The following is a 22,062-nucleotide window of genomic DNA, read 5'->3' on the forward strand; positions in this document are numbered from 1 at the left end:
CCTCTGGATAGCTCATTGACTAAGACAAGAGCTCAGTGTTCTTCTTCAACACCTTGGTAAGAAGAGAGAAGAAAATTGCAGAGATTCTGGGGTGTAAGGTTGGATCTCTCCCTTCCACTTATTTAGGGCTTCCCTTGTGGCTTAAACCTCCAAAATCCTTCTGGGATAATTTGGTAGATAGAATCAATAGGAAGCTTGCTGGTTGGAAATGTATATGTACTACTTTGAGCTAGGTGAGTAAGGTGACTCTAATGAAATCTACTTTATAGAATTTACCAACTTATGTTCTTAGCCTTTTTTCTATTCCTTCCAAGGTGCCTAACCACCTTGAAGCTATCCAAAGAAACTTTATGTGGTTAGGTACTGATGAGAGCAAGAAATACCTGTTAGTGGCATGGGATACCATTTGTAAATATAAGAAGCAAGGGGGGTTGGGGAATCGTAAGCTAAGACAGTTTAACTTAGCTCTTCAAGTGAAATAGATTTGGAGAATTTTCAATAATAAAGGTGAATGGAGAGATATTTTAATGTCCAACTATGCTAATGATCTCAATCTTAAATAGTTCATTAATAGGGATCTTGACCCCAGGGGATCTTCCATTTGGAATGGTCTTATGAGAACTAAGGATTTTGCCTTTAAGAAAGCTAAATAGCATGTGGGCAATGGGGAGGATATTAATTTTTGGCTTTATGACTAGCTTATTTTAGGTCCTCTATGGGAAATTGAGGCTTTCAACAGATGGGCTAATGTTTGTATTGAAAGATTTGGGAGTAGGGTGAGTGACTACATAATTCACAATGAGTGGATTGACCTAGCAAAGGTGTCTGAGAAGCTAAAGCCATTGATGGATATGCTTAGACATATTCCTCTTTCCCAAAATAAATATGCTATTGTCTGGGGGGAGATTGTGCATGGTCTTTATACTGTGGCATCTGGCTATGAGACACTGCAATTTCAGGACCAGGCCCCAATATGGGCCAAAGCCTGGTATCCGGGACTTATACCAAAGATCAACATTTTCTTTTGGATCCTGCTGCAAAATCATATTCTCACAGTGGATAACCTCACCACAAGAGGTAACATGATGCCCAATAGGTGTATCTTATGCAAAAATAATAGTGAGAGTGTTGACCATATGTTTATACATTATCCTTTTATTAATTCTATCTGGTCTCTTTTCCTGTCTTTTTTCAATTTGTCTTGGTGTTTTCCATCCAATATTCAAGAGCTATTTTTTCAATGGCAATTTTGGTTGGTGGATAAGGAGTCCAAGATTTTATGGTCTTGGGCCTTACCTCATGTGTGCTGGGGGGCCTGGAAAGAGCAGAATAATCGAATCTTCAAGGATAAGGAGTTTGATGCCAAAATGGTTTTTCACAAATGTCTCAATGCTTTGATGGAAAATTACATCAACACTAAAGGCTCCATCCCCCCTTTGAATTCAATGGTCAAAGACAAAAGGGAGTGATGTAGCTAGTCTTTCCTGCCAGAGGGATGGCTTAAGGCCAATTTGGATGGGGCGGCAAAAGGCAACCCAGGAAAGGCCGAGGTTGGTGGCATCATAAGAAATGAGCATGGGAAAAGGATTGCTGCTTTCATCGCCCCCCTTGGGATTTAAACTAATCGTTATGTGAAGGCCATTGTGGTGCACCAAACAATCAAGCTAATAAAAGAAATTGGAGTGAAATTCCTTTGGCTGGAAGGAGACTCTAAAAATATAATTGATTGCCTTAATGGAAGAAACAAGCCTACTTGGACTATTTCAAATATTATTGATGAATGCATCCAATAATTGCAAAATTTTGAAAAAATCTATGTGGCACATGAGTATTGCGAGGCTAACAATGTGGCAAATAGGTTGGCAAATTGGGCACTCAAGTATAATGAGGTGGCTAAGTGGACGAATGGACATGATATCCCATCAGAGTATAATGAGGTCATCTAAAGGGATCATATCCCGAGTAGATTGGGTATAATTAAATGCCATAATGAAAGTTAGTAAGTTGTGGGCTACAGCTAGTAATAACATGTGTGGATTTAATAAGATAATCAATGATTTATGGGGAATATGCAAAGTTGTGAGGTAGAAGTACGATATTTCTCGTACTTCCCATATTTACAATATCCATCAACCTATGTCAAGTACCGATTGTGGGAAGCGAATTCACAAGGTGAAAAGAAGGTGTAAGAAAATGAGGAGAGCCAAAGGTTTGTAGGTTTTGAAGGGTTCCAATATTGACTACAGAGACTGCATTGAGAAGAACACCATGGTTGGGGAAAGACACAGGAGGGAACCAGAGGATGAAGCCCAAAAGTGGAGAAGAAGATCCAAGGTGTGGAACATCTCGAGGAGAGGAGAAATAACAAATTATATTGAATGCCTCTATGGATGGAAACCCTCTATAACCAAAAGTATGGTTAGAATTTGGAACAAGGGCATAGTTAAAATTGATGGGGCATAGTTCTCTATTATGGAAGAAATCATCTCCTAAATAATTGGCATCCCTATTATTGGGAAGAAATTTTACAAAGACCAGAAAGTTTTCGATCAAGTGGTGGTGGAGTTTACTAAGAATCAAGAGGAGAAAGATGCAGTGGTGAAGAAAGGTATCCATTATCTCTTGAGCTCCATCAAGTCGCTGTGGAGATTTGTGCTCTATGCCATTATCAAATACATTACTTTGGATACCAGGTTTGATCGAATATGCAATTACCATTTTGTGCTCCTCAATCATTTCAGGTATGGGGCAAAAATCTCTATCCCCTTCTACCTTTACTCATCCATGAATGATAATATTAATGAGTATAAAGAAAAGAAAACTAGAAATTTAGCGTCCCATGAGGGGTTGTTGTTGTTAATCTATGAATACAAGCTAGGACTATTAGTAAACAAATCAAAGATAGGAAAGAGGGCGAGAAAATAAATGGGGATTTTGATGAGTTCGAGGAGACTTATTTGCCATCGGATATGGAGGAAAGCCTTGAGATGTGCATAGATTCGGAGGACTCTAAGTCCTTGCAGCATGGAGGGAGGGAAAATCCCTCAAAATTGACAACAAGGAGAAAATTATGCACCTCGAGCCCACACAGGACATTGACACTTTATCGAACAGTGGTTATAATGAATGGGCTAAAGGGATGGACACAGGTGAAGAAAGTGTTGGGGATGAGGAGAGAATCAAGGAAGGGGAAGATAAGGAATGGAAGAAGAGTAAGAGGACCATCACTATCAAAGTGTTGATAAGCAAAGAGAAGAAGGCCTCAGTGTCAGGGAATCAGAAAGGAAAATCATGGATGACAATGAAATGTCCCTTTACTAATTTTTTATGATATTTCCAGCCTCAAATCAGAACTTTAAAATCAAACAACCAATATTACAAAGATCTGTCAATTCTCCAATAAAACCCAAATCGGGTATGTCCAAATTAGTGCCAAAAAAAACTTCACAACTTCACAAATTGTTAATAAATCTGAAAATGGACATTTTTACAGAAATTTCAGCAGCATAACAGCCTACAAAATGACATTTCCAAATTTGTACAGCCCTTACACAACAGATCACAAATGTAGAGCAAAACTATGCTCAATCGGGCTCCCGAAATTAACACCAAAATGCCCGAAAACACCAAAAAACACTCATAAATTATCTCAGAAGTTTGATCACGACCCAATACATATATTCGGCTCTATTTTAACATCATAAAGTCTGAAATACAACAGCAAACCAAACTGATATGAAACACTCAACTGAAAACCCAAATTCAAACCAAAAACAATCCCCGAAAACACCCAAATCGGCACTATTCAGCACAAGGGCAAACTCTGTATGAGCATGCACATGGAATGGCTTCAAACTCCCGTCCTTAGCCTTCCTGGAAACCTGCAAACTCCCGTTCTTGGGTCTCCTTCTCCACAGGTTTGGCAGCCTCTGAAGAACAACAAGAAAATTAGCAAGAATCAAGATGTAGAATGAGCCCAAAATGCCTCCAAACCCCTTTTAAAGAGGGCATAACCCTAACTCACGTCCAAGAGGGGTTAATAAAATATAATTTAATAATAATTTTTATTTATTAGTCCATTGGTTTCCAAAGATTAACCCCTTTTTCCGAAATTTCACCTTTTTGGAGCCTGCCTGCCTTAACAAAGTTTATTTATTTTTAATTATTTGAATAGGGGACATGACAAGTCCTCCCCTCCCAAATATTGCTTGTCCTCAAGCAATGAAGGTTGGAATTCTCAAGAATATGTTCTCCTTCCCAAGTTGCATCCTCTAGTGGTAATCCTTTCCATTTGACCAAATGCTCTATGATGCTCCTATTTCTCAACCTTTTCTCTCTTGTATCCAAAATTTCTTCTGGTATCAAAACTAATTTCCCTTCATCATCAAGAGGTGGTAATTCTGTAGATACTATGGTTTGCTGGCCTATAACCTTCTTTAAGCAAGATACATGAAAAATATTATGTATTTTGCTGTTTGGTGGGAGCTCCAATTCATAAGCTACCTCTCCTACCTTCTTGATGATTTTATAAGGCCCATAGAACCTTGGCTTGAGTTTCTCTGCCCCACTTCTCTTCAAGGTGCTTTGCTTATATGGCTGCAACCTAACAAATACCAAATCTCCCACCTCAAAAGATCTTTCAATCCTTTTCCTGTCAGCATATATCTTTTGTTGGTTTTGTGCATGTTGTAGATTATCCTTGAGGGACCTTATTATGTCTTGGCTTTGCTTGATGAAATCACTTGCTGCGGGTACTCTGCTATCGGAAAGTATTAGATCAACAAAGGAAAGGGCATCGTAACCATAAAGAGCACGAAAAGGAGGCATACCAATAGACATGTGATGAGATGTATTGTAACAATACTCCCCTAGGTGTAACCATTTCACCCAAGCATGTTGTTGATTTGAAACATAGTTCCTCAAATATCCTTCTATCCATTTATTAACTATCTCTGTTTGTCCATCTGTTTGAGGGTGATAGCTAGTACTGGGAGTGAGTTCAGTTCCTGCCAAATGAAAGAGCTCCTTCCAAAAAGAGCTAAGGAATCTACTGTCCCGGTCACTAACAATGTTTCTAGGCAAACCATGTAATCTAAAAATTTCCTTGAAGAACAATTCAGCCACTTGTGATGCCTTGAAATCAGATGTGATAGGAAAGAAATGTGCATACTTAGTTAGTCTATCTACCACCACATATATGCAATCCTTACCTTGAACCTTGGGCAACCCAGTGATGAAATCCATGGAAATACTTTCGCATTTTTGTTCAGGAATAGGAAGTGGCTGCAACAACCCTGCAGGAAAATTTTGCTCACTCTTGCTTTGTTGGCATACCATACATTCCTTAATGTGTTTAAGGACATCCTCCTTCATACCCTTCCATGAAAACCGCTCTCGAATTTTCCTGTATGTCTTGAAGTATCCCTGGTGACCAGCCAAAGGTGTGTCATGAAAAGCCCTCAATATCCTCTCCTTAGTTTTTGACCCTGGTACTAAGAAGATCCTGTTCTTGTAATAAATCAATTCATCAACAACCTTGTACCTGTTATCATCCACTAACTTATCCAAAATCTTGGTGGCAAATGAATCTTTAGCATACTCTAAAATTATGGAGACTTTCCAATCAGCAGAGATAGATGATAAGGAACACAAAGTGGGCTTTCTTGAGAGAGCATCAGCAACCACATTATTCTTTCCTTTCATGTATTCAATATCAAAATCATAAGCTTGCAATTTGCTTACCCATTTTTGTTGACGATCATTCAAATCCCTTTGGTTCAAGAAGAACCTGAGGCTATTATGGTCTGTCTTTACAATGAATCTCCCACATACCAAATATTGTCTAAACTTATGAAGTGCATGCATGATTGCCAACATTTCCTTATCATAGATGGAGTACCCTTTCTCTGATTGATTTAATTTTCGACTCTCAAATGCTATTGGATGTCCCCTTTGAGTTAGGACAGCCCCTATACCTTCTCCTGAAGCATCACATTCAACAACAAAAGGTAAAGAGAAATCTGGAATTGCAAGCACAGGGCATGAACTCATTACCTCCTTAAGCTTATCAAATGTTTTTTGTGCCTCTTCTGTCCAAACAAAAGCTCCGTTCTTTGTCAAATCAGTCAAGGGGGCAGCAAGCTGAGAAAATCCCTTGGCAAATCTCCTATAGTAGCTACACAACCCGAAGAAACCTCTCAACTGTGTAAGATTAGTGGGTGGAGGCCAATCCAAAATTGCCTGGATTTTTTGTTGATCAACCTGTACTCCTTTAGAGCTTATAATATGTCCCAAATATAGGATCTCTGTCAAACCAAACTCACATTTAGATAGCTTAGCATAGAAGGATTGCTGCTCCAAGATTCCCAAAATAGTGTCTATGTGCTTTAGATGCTCTTCCCAGGTTTTACTGTATATCAAGATATCATCAAAAAATACCAAAACAAATTTTCGAAGATGCTGACTGAATACCTTATTCATACAAGATTGGAATGTTGCTGGTGCATTAGTGAGTCCAAATGGCATAACAAGAAATTCAAAGTGCCCATAGTGACATCTGAAAGCAGTCTTTTCCACATCTTCACTCCTCATTCGGATTTGATGGTAGCCTGATCTTAAGTCAATTTTTGAGAAGTATACAGCACCATGTAACTCATCAATGAGTTCATCTATGCGTGGTATGGGATACCTATTTTTTATGGTCTTCTTGTTTAGAGCCCTGTAGTCTATACACATTCTCATTGTACCATCCTTTTTCTTGACAAGTACCACAGATGATGCAAATGGACTAGAGCTAGGCCTTATGAATCCCATGTCCAGGAGTTCTTTAATAGTTTTTTCAATTTCTTCCTTATAACCTCTTGGATGGCTGTATGGGGTTGTTATAACTGGTTTGGCACCCTGTTCTAACTCTATAACATGCTCAAAACCTCTATCTGGTGGTAATCCTGGAGGCAAGTCATTGAAAACTATACTATGCTTATCAAGAATATTTTGAATTTCAAAATGGAAATTACCTTGATTCTTGGGAGAGCTTGTTGGTTGGATTATGACTCCTGCTGCCCATGTTACTTGTCCTCTTCGAAAAGTCCTCTCCATCCTCTTTGCAGAGACCGCCTTAGGTGCTCCATTTGATAACCCTCTCAATATGACTTCTTTCCCATTGGAATGAAATTTAAACTCCATAGTTTGATGGTTCATGTAATAGCCTCCGATAGAGTGCAACCATTGAACACCCAATACAAGATCTGTCTCCCCAATACCAACCACATAGAAGTCATCACATAACTCATAATCTCCTAAGGTCATCTTGAGTTGTTTCACCACCCGTGTGCAAGGCATAGTGAATCCATCAGCTACAGTAACATTGAATCCCTCAAAATCTTCTGCTTTAAGCCCTCTTTTCATGACAAATCCCTCATCAATAAAATTGTGAGTTGCCCCACTATCAAGAAGAACAGTCAACCTTTGCCCTGCTAGTACCCCTCGAATTCGGAAGGGATGGTATCTTGGGACTCCTGATAATGCTGCTAAAGTGCCATCCTTGCTGATTTCTTTTACTTTCTCTTCTTCTACCTCCTCCTTAGTATCATGAAATTCCTCATGCTCATCTGAATCAGATTCTGAAGCAACTTCAATATAGTGCACTTGACCTTTCCCCAAACATCTGTGTCCTGGAACCCATGGTTCTCTACAAGTAAAACAAAGTTTTTTCCTTCGTAATTCACTCCTAGTCTCTTCATCTACCTTCTTTTTTGCCACATTTGTCACATCTTTTGGTGGTAGTGTTGGGAAAGTTTTTTTCTGAAAATTTCCCTTATGTTGCCAAAGATTTGGGGGTTTTTGATTAGTGATTGATTTCATAGGCACGCACGTTTCAAGTTGCAAGCTTCTTTTGATAGCTTCCTGTAAGGTTGAGGGTGAGAAAGCCTTAACCAAACCCTTAACAGAATCTTCTAAACCATCAAGAAAAAGATAAACGATCCTCTTTTCACTCATATCAGGTACCATAACAGCCACTTTTTGAAATTCTTCTACATACTCATTAACTGATTTGGTTTGCTTCAACTTTGACAATTCTTTAAAGTACTCTTCATCATCCTTGAGGTCAAATCTATCTATCACCCTTTGACTGAAATCTTCAAATGTAGTTACCTGATCGTGACCTTGAGTAGTCATTCCATGATACCACCAATCATAGGCTGCATCTTCCAAGTGTAGACTTGCAAATTGAATAGCATCACTCTCTTTCATGGGGTTGAGTGTGAAGAAAGTTTGTAATTTTTGTAGCCATGCTCTAGCTGAAATTTTATTTGTTCCATCAAAAGTAGGCGCTGTAAACTTGCTTATTTTATTTTTGAGCTCTCTTCCACTTGTGTCATGCTCCCTCCTATTCTCTTTCTTGGGCATCAAAGCGTTCATCATATCCACATATTCTTTAAAAGGAACTGAACTACGAAAGTCATCATCTAAGCCATTGTAAGTAGCTCTTAATGTAATCAAATTACCTGTAACCTCTTCCACTGGATTAATGGCTGGATTTGGTACTGGTGGCTCATCTGCAGGCAAGAAAATAGATTTGGATGATTTAGATGGTGTGGATCTCCCATTTCTCGGCTCCTCTGAAGTGCTCCCTTTCTCATTAATAGATGCAATTCCTTGTAATTTTTCTGTCAATATTCGCAAAGCCTCTCTAGTTTCCGCCAAACCATCCACTGTTTGCTTCTGAGTATTTTGGATGTCTTGGAAGAATTTCTTTGCCATCTCATCTGGATCAGCCATACTTTTTTCTTCCTTGGATTTTGTACTTTTGCTTTCAACTGGGGGTTTGATCAAAATTTCTTTATTCTTTTCTCGCTGCAAATATCTTTTTTCTCTTTCACTTAGTTGCATGCAATCATAAAATATGACATGCAAGATCTGGGTAGTTATCAAAACTTGACATGCAAGATCTGGGTAGTTGTTAAAACTGACATGCAACTTCTACAAACCCTCAGGCTGGCAAGATCACGGCTCTGATACCACTGAAATGTCCCTTTACTAATTTTTTATGATATTTCCAGCCTCAAATCAGAACTTTAAAATCAAACAACCAATATTACAAAGATCTGTCAATTCTCCAATAAAACCCAAATCGGGTATGTCCAAATTAGTGCCAAAAAAAACTTCACAACTTCACAAATTGTTAATAAATCTGAAAATGGACATTTTTACAGAAATTTCAGCAGCATAACAGCCTACAAAATGACATTTCCAAATTTGTACAGCCCTTACACAACAGATCACAAATGTAGAGCAAAACTATGCTCAATCGGGCTCCCGAAATTAACACCAAAATGCCCGAAAACACCAAAAAACACTCATAAATTATCTCAGAAGTTTGATCACGACCCAATACATATATTCGGCTCTATTTTAACATCATAAAGTCTGAAATACAACAGCAAACCAAACTGATATGAAACACTCAACTGAAAACCCAAATTCAAACCAAAAACAATCCCCGAAAACACCCAAATCGGCACTATTCAGCACAAGGGCAAACTCTGTATGAGCATGCACATGGAATGGCTTCAAACTCCCATCCTTAGCCTTCCTGGAAACCTGCAAACTCCCATTCTTGGGTCTCCTTCTCCACAGGTTTGGCAGCCTCTGAAGAACAACAAGAAAATTAGCAAGAATCAAGATGTAGAATGAGCCCAAAATGCCTCCAAACCCCTTTTAAAGAGGGCATAACCCTAACTCACGTCCAAGAGGGGTTAATAAAATATAATTTAATAATAATTTTTATTTATTAGTCCATTGGTTTCCAAAGATTAACCCCTTTTTCCGAAATTTCACCTTTTTGGAGCCTGCCTGCCTTAACAAAGTTTATTTATTTTTAATTATTTGAATAGGGGACATGACAGACAACAAGGACAAATAGGGGGAGGAGAGTGAGAAGGTGGAAGGGGATCCCATTGATAGGGAGGGACTTGAATAAGGCTACGAGGAGTTTTACACTACTACCTATAAATGCTCAGTCACAAGGAAGGATAGGAAGGTGGTGTGGAGGAACTTTGACTCTACTTCGGCCAATATGGGCATTAAACGAGACTTAATTAGAACTCAGGTCAAGGAAAATGAAGAGGGTAGAATCCAATTGGAGGAGTTGATTGATCCCACTTTGGTTATCCTCAGTGACATTGCTAAGGAGAACCTGGACATGGATGTACTTAATAATGCGAAGAACAATGTGGTGGATAGCTTTCGAACCACTAAGTGGCTTTTCCACGAAATCCTTGACCTCAAACACAGAATAAGCACTTTGGAAAGGGAGACCTATAGCTTAAAAAATAGGGTCAATGAGGATGAACAAAGCATGGATAGAAGGGTGGAGGATGCCAACAACAGAAATTATGTGATGGACAGGACAATGCAATGTATAGTTGAGCAGAACTCTAGCATCCTCATGGACAATGAGAACATCAAGAAGTTCATCCACTATGTGGATGATCGGAGCATTAGCAAGGAGCAAGACCTTGATACCCACAACTTAAAGGATAGGAATTTGGATGAAAGTGCAAGGAAGTGAACTAGATCCAACACTAGGAAAAAGGAAACCCTAGCCCCTGAGCAAGAGCTTTCTGAGATGAAGGAGGCAACATGCAAGCTGTCAGAGCTGGAGATCAACGTTGTTGAAATGTTGAGAGGCATCATCTAAGTGCCCTGGCCTTTTTTGGGTTGCCTTGGTTTTTTGGTGCCTCTCCCTGGCTTTTTTTCTATTAGTTTCTTTATTTAGGGAGATGTTCTTTCTTTTTTCCTTCGAGCTTGGTTTGTTGTTGTTTGCGCTCTGTTGTAGACTATTCTTTTATATTTGGGTTTCAGGGCCCTTTTAAAGTCTGTTTTCCTTAATCAAAAACATTTTAAAAATTAAATCTTTAAGTTGAAAATTGTCAAAAATCACAAGAAATAATATTTTGCCTGAAACATCAAATTTTCCCTATAAATAACACATTTTCAGAATGCCCAAAACACCGAGTTTGTTATGAGAATTAGCTAAGGAATCAAAAAACACCCGGTCTAATTAAGACCCTCTTATTCTCCTTAGATCAAAGGCTTTGAAATTGAACAACTCTGTCTGGTGTATTTGAGAAATTGAAGAAGTAGGGATACACTCTCATGCTTTCAAGGTGGTCAAACTCCCCAACCTACTTTCAATTTTTGTTTCCTTGCTTTTTCATAGGAAGATTACATAGTCATAGAAGGGCATACCTCCTGAGACACCTTAATAGATCTGGTGAGAGGGAAAGGCCCAAGACTTGCAATCTTAATGTGATGCAAGGCAATTGTGTTCAAAAGATAGCCTTCCTCTAGTAGTCTCACAAGAGATTGCATGAAACCTCATTGACGTTGGTAGGAAGCTCTCTTTATGGAGAGGTAAATTTGAACATTATTGAACTACACTAAATCCTTGTAGTCACCAACCAAAGTAAATCCATTGTTAGGAAGTCATTTGCATTTTAGGTTTGTGTTGGGAATTTCACTACTTTTCTAATTGTTGAGTTTGAATATGTTGTTTTTGGGCCAAATAAACATTTTTTAAATTCAAGCTTTAAGTTGAAAATTGTCAAAAATCAGAAGGAAATAATATTTTGCCTGAAACATCACATTTTTCCTATGAAATAGTGCATATACAACACCAAAATGTGCATCTAAAATACCAAACAACACATACACCTTCCAAGCTAGTGCATACACAACATTTAGTAGTGCTTTTGCCTTATGAAATGGCACACCTAAAACATTAGAGTGCATTTCAAAATTTAAACAACACATTCACCTTGCAGAATAATGCCTGGTGAAACTAGAAGAATGCATTTACAACTACTTGTAGCACATTTGAGCAATTCTGCAATGCTTTTAGGAAAAACTTGCAAAACAATGGGTACTTGCACTAGTAATTTTCAAAATCAAGGACAACATTTGAGCACCCTTTTTCTTTGTCTACATCATACGAATTTGGAAAACCTTTTAAGACTAATATCTTCAAAATCAAGGAAGACCTTTCATCCTTTTGGCTTAAACAATCACATCTTGAGTCCAATTCAACAAACATCATTAGTCTTATTTCTTAAAAAGTTAAGAATCAAAGGATAATTACATCCTTTCATCCCTTGGTTTTACAAAGCTTGATTTGATCCCCAAGGTTATCTTAACCTTTGATCTTGTTGGAGTGACTTGCAATCTTGCTTGATATTTCACTTTTGTTTGGTCTAAAGATTATGTTTAGCTTGTAGCATGCACAATGGTTAAATGGGTTACATTCCCCTCTCATGCCACCAAGAAAAACTAGTACAAGTGCAAGTGAGAAAGAACCAAAAATAATTGCTACTCGTATAAGTGCAAGGATAGCAATACAAACTATAGAAGTTCAATTCACGCAATCATCAAACACTATTGAACTTGAAATTACAACCATTGTTAATACAAAATTACCTCAATTTGAACAACCAATACCAAAAATATCTACTTAATTCTTGCCAAGGACCGATGATTACCTTAATGCAAAAATAGATGAGTTCCAACAAAACCCAAAGTTAGTTGACATAGTGGAGAAATTGTTAGATATACATAAAAAGAGATACCTTTTATCTCTAACACAACAAGGTGCCAAATTACCATTTGACTTTGACATATCCCTTCCTAGGAAAAAGCAAGAAGATACACCATTAGATGTCGTTACCCAAAAACTCCAGGAGATATAGTTGGAAATGGAGAGATTAAAGAGAGGGAAGCTTCAACCAACAAAGTTTAGTTTACAAAAATTATTCCCTCTCCCCTTTCACAAGAGTGTTATTTTGACACCATTCCGTCTAAACATGCAAAATTCCAAAGTACAACAACTATTTTGGTACATCTGATCCCCAAGATCACCTTTAAAAAATCTATACTTTAAGTATGAAATTAGTACATGATACAATGTATCCCATGCATTTATTCCCTCAAAGCTTGGGAGGAAAAGCCATGGAATGGTTTTCCAAGCTCCCATCGAATATTCAATCATTCGATGAATTATCTCTAGTATTCATTACGTAGTAATCATACAACATTGAGAAGGAGGTTATCATGATAGATTTATGCAACATGAAACAACTCCCAAGGGAATCTTTTAAACATTTCCTACAAATATGGCGACATACATTTGCCAAGTACCATCAAGAAATTCCCAAGAAAGAAAAGATAGACATTTTCATCAATAGTCTCTCTAAATCCATGAACTGTTGGTACAACTTCAATGCCCAAAAGACTTCAAAACCACATAGGAGAATGCATCAAAAGTATAGGGGACCTTGATTAACAATGTATGTCTTAAAATATCAAATGATGGGAAGGGTTTCTCTAGTAACTTTTCACATCCAAATGACTTTGCCAATCATTCAAATGATAAACAAAAAACCAGGTGGAATGACAATAATAGGAACATGATGAATGATGAGGTCGTAGAGGCAAATAAAACTAGAGCCTTACCACTTCCCAACTCAACTATCTTCCAACATCAACATCTCTAGTATATTTACCAGCCAAGGTGCATAGTGACAAGACAACCCCCATCCATTCTATAGATGCAACAACACTCCACCATCCATTTCAAATACTCCACATCAATAGGCCTCATACAATCAAGCCCCTCCACTAGAGGGATATAGGCCTACCAAACCACCAAAGGTATATACTTCTACAGGTATAACATATGAAAGGGCCTTACAAACACTCTTGGATGATGACCTTATTATACTGCTAGAAGCTAGACCATACATGCCATGAGTCAAATCATCATGATCGAATGACAATAACTTCTATACATACCATTGAAATCAAGGACACCTTAATAATAATTGCTTGGATCTAAAAGGTGTTATACAAAAACTAATTAATGATGACACCATTGAGGTCAACAATCTTTGTACCAATGAAAACCATACATCATTCAAAACTCCCTTCATGAGTCATGAGAAGGGAGAATCTTCAAAAACCAACCAAAATAAAATTGAAAATGAAAAGGTTAATTATACCCACAATTATGAGAACATGATTGATATGCTATCAGGATATGATGACATTATTAATGTTATAATTGTAAAGGATAAACATAAGAAACAACCTTTGAATGTTATTACTTGGGGTCAAGCCTCTAATGTGGTGTTGTTGAGGGCAACCACCAACATACATCAAGCCACTACAAGCTCCACTGCCTCCAAGTATAGTCTGGTTAATCAAATGCTCAAAATTCATGCACATAGCTTAATCTTTGAGGTTTTATAGATTTCCCCAGAGCATAAAGAAATCTTGACTAAAGCCTTTCTACCAAACAATCTAGATGTAAATAGATTCTAGAACATGGTGAGAAATCTTGCCACACCTCATTGTTTATCTTTCTTTGCACAAGATGACAAGTATTTTGCCCATCCCCAAAATTTTCCCCTAGACATAGAAGTCTTTGTACATAGAAATAGGGTGAAAAGAGCATTGATTGATGATGGTGCCAAACTAAGTATTTGTACTATAAAGCTGGTGAGAGCACTAGGATATGTAGAGGATGATGTAGATCCCAAGAAGAAGATCACAATAAAATCTTATGATGATGAGGAAATATCCTTTAAGGGGACGGTCATTTTGTCAATAAGAGTCAACCCAATAATAAAGGAAATTGTCTACCATATTCTAAACCTCAAGTTAAAATATAATATCTTCTTAGGAAGGCCTTGGATACCTGATATGAAAGTTGTCCCATTCACTTATCATCAGTGTTTAAAGTTTCCTTATATGGTTCAAGAAACAACCATACCAAGGGACCAAAACTACACATAGTATTGCAACTTCCTTGTTCCTCATAACAAGGAGGAGATCTCCACCAACAAAAATGACAACAACAATTTATCACTGGCAGAAACTTCATGTTCAAGGTATCAACTAAACGAACACTTTGCCACATCAACTAAGAGAAAAGAAAAAGCAGGTTGTTCTATTGCAACAAAAAAATGATCCCTCACCAAACAAGATAAAAAAAATTACACTATGCAAAAATGGATGGTTTGATGAAAGAATTTAAAACAAAGTACAAGATTGGGCGTAAGGGTGTGGGAGAATACTCAAGTCTCTCTATTTAACATACCTGCATCTCCAAAATCTTATGGAAAGCCATCTTTAAACATGCTCCCTTAGTAATACAATGAACATTTTGTCAGAGAGGAAGGTTCATCTGAGGACGAAAACATGAAAGCAAGTGAAAATAAAAGAATTCAAAACATAGATATCTCTTCCCACCTTTTTGGAAAAGGTTATGAATTAATTGACAATATGGGATACTCTAGGACAAGACCCTTGGGAAAGGATATGGGCATAGTAGAGCCTGTGGAAACCACTTTCAAATCCAACAAGTTGAAGACAGGTTTAGGGTATATGGAACAACAAGTTGAGGGGTTACCTATTTATTCTTCACTACAAAACTTGGAATACCCACTTCCTAGGGATCAAGGTTCATCTTCATCTACATCAATTTGGGTGCCCAAAATTCAAAAAGATGTGACTTATTCTACACCTAAAATAGACACTATCAATGGAGCCTTTTCAAAACTCCAAATCATTGGGGAGCTTTTGCTAAGCAGTGATAGTGATGATTTAGATAAAGGGGAATGAGATTCCTTGTCAAAAGCATCATCCATACAAGATAAGGAATGTGATGTCATCTGTATATCATCTCTAGCTAACTCAATAGAACAAGAGTCTCATTCCAGTTTAGTCTCCAATTCCACCCCACAATTAATTCCAGATAAAGAGAATCAACCTATATCTCCAAACCAAGGGAACATTACATGATAAGCACATGAATTCACACCATCTGATGCGACAACACCTAATGATGAATTTAACTTCTAGGAATTCTTCCCATACTTCTTTTCACAAGAAGAAGAAGAAAGTAAAGAATATAATAGTTTGTTATTTGTTGACCCTAGTTTTCTAGACCACCTAGAACAAGCACATGCCATTTCCCTAGATGATATAATATTTGAACTATCCAATGAGGTTATGTCTTTGAATCTAGCTAAACCATGTTATTATCTTGAGTTGTTATCCTTAACCTATCTTGAGCTTACAAAATAGAAAAAAACTGAAACTCATGATATATTTACTTTTGACTCTAGTAGAGATATTTTCATTTACCTTAATGCAGTTGAACTATCTCTAAAACCAGAATTAAGCAGAAAATTAGTGGACGGGTCAATTGTCAACTATTCTAGCCATACAAGGAACAATCAAGAATTTCAAAAATCTGGTAATCCAAACTACATTGTGGTAGGGATAGATGCAAAATTACAAGAAAACAAAAATGGCATAACTAATGGTGAAAATCCAACTATGACACCTAATGATGAGATAGATGATACCTTAGCTAAATATTCTAGAGAAAGATCTTCCATATTGATTAAGCCCATAGAAAAGGTAAACATTGGGACAAAGGTGGACCCTAGGATTATTCATCTAGCTAAATCACTCACACCAAAAGAAAGAGGAGAGTTCATTCACTTCTTCAAGGAAAAACAAATAAAATTTGCATGGTCATATGTAGACATGCCAAGGTTCGATCCTAATTTAATTCTCTGTCATCTTAATATAGCACTTGGGGCCAAACTAATCAAGGAAAATCTTAGGAAAATGCATCCATGCTTAACTCTACTAGTAAAAATAGAGTTGGAGAAACTTCTCTTGATCGGCTTCATAAGACCTTTGGCATATACTTCGTGGATATCAAATATAGTGCCAATTTCAAAGAAAGATGGTACCATACAGATTTACATTGATTTATGTGATGTCAATAAGGCATGTTCCAAAGATGACTTCCCATTATGAAGCATTGATATCATCTTCAATCCAACAACATGACATTCCATGTTCTCTCTCATGGATGGATTCTCTAGTTATAACCAAATATGGATAGTGCTTGAAGATCAAGACAAGACAACCTTCACCTATGCATGGGGAATATTTTGTTCGAATGTCATACCCTTTGGTCTCAAGAATGCACGATCCACCTATCAGAGAGTCATGATGCCCATCTTCCATGACATGCTCCACACCTTCATGGAGGACTATGTCGATGATATCTTGGCTAAGTCTCATACATGACAGGAGCATCTTCCTATCCTAGACAAGATTTTCACCCAGTTTGAAGCTTTTAAGGTTTGACCTAACCCAAAGAAGTGTGCCTTTAGGGTTCAATTTGGAAAACAATTAGGCTATAATGTTTTTGCAAAAGGGATTGAAGGGCTCTTGAAAAAGTGCAAGCCATTTTAGATATGAAAGCACTTAGAAATCTAAATCAACTATGGTCTTTACAAGGCAAATTGAAATCAATGAGACATTTTATCTCCCAACTAGCTGAAAAGTGCAGTCCCTTTACCCACCTCTTACATAAAGATGTTGTTTTCAAATGGGATGACAAGTGTGAAGCCACCTTCAACTTGCTTAAAATGTATTTGATGAATCCTCCCATCTTGATGTTGCTAGTGCCAAACCAACCACTCCTAATGTATGTTTCATTAATCGAAGATCACTGGGGGCGCTTTTAGCCTAGGAAGATGATAGAGGCAAAGAAAAAGCCATTTACTACATCAGCATGACTCTAGTAAGTTATGAACTCAACTATAAATTTATAGAGAAAGCTTTCCTCGCAATAGTTTTCGCTTTTCAAAAACTACATCACTATCTTCTCACACATAAAGTAAAACTCTTGGCAATAATAAGCCCTTTGAAGTATCTCCCCACAAAATAGCCTTGAATGGAATACTTGCCAAATGGGTCATGATCTTGAGTGAATTTGATGTCTGTTTTCCTTAATCAAAAACATTTTAAAAATTAAATCTTTAAGTTGAAAATTGTCAAAAATCACAAGAAATAATATTTTGCCTGAAACATCAAATTTTCCCTATAAATAACACATTTTCAGAATGCCCAAAACACCGAGTTTGTTATGAGAATTAGCTAAGGAATCAAAAAACACCCGGTCTAATTAAGACCCTCTTATTCTCCTTAGATCAAAGGCTTTGAAATTGAACAACTCTGTCTGGTGTATTTGAGAAATTGAAGAAGTAGGGATACACTCTCATGCTTTCAAGGTGGTCAAACTCCCCAACCTACTTTCAATTTTTGTTTCCTTGCTTTTTCATAGGAAGATTACATAGTCATAGAAGGGCATACCTCCTGAGACACCTTAATAGATCTGGTGAGAGGGAAAGGCCCAAGACTTGCAATCTTAATGTGATGCAAGGCAATTGTGTTCAAAAGATAGCCTTCCTCTAGTAGTCTCACAAGAGATTGCATGAAACCTCATTGACGTTGGTAGGAAGCTCTCTTTATGGAGAGGTAAATTTGAACATTATTGAACTACACTAAATCCTTGTAGTCACCAACCAAAGTAAATCCATTGTTAGGAAGTCATTTGCATTTTAGGTTTGTGTTGGGAATTTCACTACTTTTCTAATTGTTGAGTTTGAATATGTTGTTTTTGGGCCAAATAAACATTTTTTAAATTCAAGCTTTAAGTTGAAAATTGTCAAAAATCAGAAGGAAATAATATTTTGCCTGAAACATCACATTTTTCCTATGAAATAGTGCATATACAACACCAAAATGTGCATCTAAAATACCAAACAACACATACACCTTCCAAGCTAGTGCATACACAACATTTAGTAGTGCTTTTGCCTTATGAAATGGCACACCTAAAACATTAGAGTGCATTTCAAAATTTAAACAACACATTCACCTTGCAGAATAATGCCTGGTGAAACTAGAAGAATGCATTTACAACTACTTGTAGCACATTTGAGCAATTCTGCAATGCTTTTAGGAAAAACTTGCAAAACAATGGGTACTTGCACTAGTAATTTTCAAAATCAAGGACAACATTTGAGCACCCTTTTTCTTTGTCTACATCATACGAATTTGGAAAACCTTTTAAGACTAATATCTTCAAAATCAAGGAAGACCTTTCATCCTTTTGGCTTAAACAATCACATCTTGAGTCCAATTCAACAAACATCATTAGTCTTATTTCTTAAAAAGTTAAGAATCAAAGGATAATTACATCCTTTCATCCCTTGGTTTTACAAAGCTTGATTTGATCCCCAAGGTTATCTTAACCTTTGATCTTGTTGGAGTGACTTGCAATCTTGCTTGATATTTCACTTTTGTTTGGTCTAAAGATTATGTTTAGCTTGTAGCATGCACAATGGTTAAATGGGTTACATTCCCCTCTCATGCCACCAAGAAAAACTAGTACAAGTGCAAGTGAGAAAGAACCAAAAATAATTGCTACTCGTATAAGTGCAAGGATAGCAATACAAACTATAGAAGTTCAATTCACGCAATCATCAAACACTATTGAACTTGAAATTACAACCATTGTTAATACAAAATTACCTCAATTTGAACAACCAATACCAAAAATATCTACTTAATTCTTGCCAAGGACCGATGATTACCTTAATGCAAAAATAGATGAGTTCCAACAAAACCCAAAGTTAGTTGACATAGTGGAGAAATTGTTAGATATACATAAAAAGAGATACCTTTTATCTCTAACACAACAAGGTGCCAAATTACCATTTGACTTTGACATATCCCTTCCTAGGAAAAAGCAAGAAGATACACCATTAGATGTCGTTACCCAAAAACTCCAGGAGATATAGTTGGAAATGGAGAGATTAAAGAGAGGGAAGCTTCAACCAACAAAGTTTAGTTTACAAAAATTATTCCCTCTCCCCTTTCACAAGAGTGTTATTTTGACACCATTCCGTCTAAACATGCAAAATTCCAAAGTACAACAACTATTTTGGTACATCTGATCCCCAAGATCACCTTTAAAAAATCTATACTTTAAGTATGAAATTAGTACATGATACAATGTATCCCATGCATTTATTCCCTCAAAGCTTGGGAGGAAAAGCCATGGAATGGTTTTCCAAGCTCCCATCGAATATTCAATCATTCGATGAATTATCTCTAGTATTCATTACGTAGTAATCATACAACATTGAGAAGGAGGTTATCATGATAGATTTATGCAACATGAAACAACTCCCAAGGGAATCTTTTAAACATTTCCTACAAATATGGCGACATACATTTGCCAAGTACCATCAAGAAATTCCCAAGAAAGAAAAGATAGACATTTTCATCAATAGTCTCTCTAAATCCATGAACTGTTGGTACAACTTCAATGCCCAAAAGACTTCAAAACCACATAGGAGAATGCATCAAAAGTATAGGGGACCTTGATTAACAATGTATGTCTTAAAATATCAAATGATGGGAAGGGTTTCTCTAGTAACTTTTCACATCCAAATGACTTTGCCAATCATTCAAATGATAAACAAAAAACCAGGTGGAATGACAATAATAGGAACATGATGAATGATGAGGTCGTAGAGGCAAATAAAACTAGAGCCTTACCACTTCCCAACTCAACTATCTTCCAACATCAACATCTCTAGTATATTTACCAGCCAAGGTGCATAGTGACAAGACAACCCCCATCCATTCTATAGATGCAACAACACTCCACCATCCATTTCAAATACTCCACATCAATAGGCCTCATACAATCAAGCCCCTCCACTAGAGGGATATAGGCCTACCAAACCACCAAAGGTATATACTTCTACAGGTATAACATATGAAAGGGCCTTACAAACACTCTTGGATGATGACCTTATTATACTGCTAGAAGCTAGACCATACATGCCATGAGTCAAATCATCATGATCGAATGACAATAACTTCTATACATACCATTGAAATCAAGGACACCTTAATAATAATTGCTTGGATCTAAAAGGTGTTATACAAAAACTAATTAATGATGACACCATTGAGGTCAACAATCTTTGTACCAATGAAAACCATACATCATTCAAAACTCCCTTCATGAGTCATGAGAAGGGAGAATCTTCAAAAACCAACCAAAATAAAATTGAAAATGAAAAGGTTAATTATACCCACAATTATGAGAACATGATTGATATGCTATCAGGATATGATGACATTATTAATGTTATAATTGTAAAGGATAAACATAAGAAACAACCTTTGAATGTTATTACTTGGGGTCAAGCCTCTAATGTGGTGTTGTTGAGGGCAACCACCAACATACATCAAGCCACTACAAGCTCCACTGCCTCCAAGTATAGTCTGGTTAATCAAATGCTCAAAATTCATGCACATAGCTTAATCTTTGAGGTTTTATAGATTTCCCCAGAGCATAAAGAAATCTTGACTAAAGCCTTTCTACCAAACAATCTAGATGTAAATAGATTCTAGAACATGGTGAGAAATCTTGCCACACCTCATTGTTTATCTTTCTTTGCACAAGATGACAAGTATTTTGCCCATCCCCAAAATTTTCCCCTAGACATAGAAGTCTTTGTACATAGAAATAGGGTGAAAAGAGCATTGATTGATGATGGTGCCAAACTAAGTATTTGTACTATAAAGCTGGTGAGAGCACTAGGATATGTAGAGGATGATGTAGATCCCAAGAAGAAGATCACAATAAAATCTTATGATGATGAGGAAATATCCTTTAAGGGGACGGTCATTTTGTCAATAAGAGTCAACCCAATAATAAAGGAAATTGTCTACCATATTCTAAACCTCAAGTTAAAATATAATATCTTCTTAGGAAGGCCTTGGATACCTGATATGAAAGTTGTCCCATTCACTTATCATCAGTGTTTAAAGTTTCCTTATATGGTTCAAGAAACAACCATACCAAGGGACCAAAACTACACATAGTATTGCAACTTCCTTGTTCCTCATAACAAGGAGGAGATCTCCACCAACAAAAATGACAACAACAATTTATCACTGGCAGAAACTTCATGTTCAAGGTATCAACTAAACGAACACTTTGCCACATCAACTAAGAGAAAAGAAAAAGCAGGTTGTTCTATTGCAACAAAAAAATGATCCCTCACCAAACAAGATAAAAAAAATTACACTATGCAAAAATGGATGGTTTGA

This window comes from Cupressus sempervirens, chromosome 7 (assembly GCF_028749045.1).
Source record: "Cupressus sempervirens isolate cs-2001-9-10 chromosome 7, ASM2874904v1, whole genome shotgun sequence".
In the NCBI taxonomy this organism is placed as follows: Eukaryota; Viridiplantae; Streptophyta; class Pinopsida; order Cupressales; family Cupressaceae; genus Cupressus; species Cupressus sempervirens.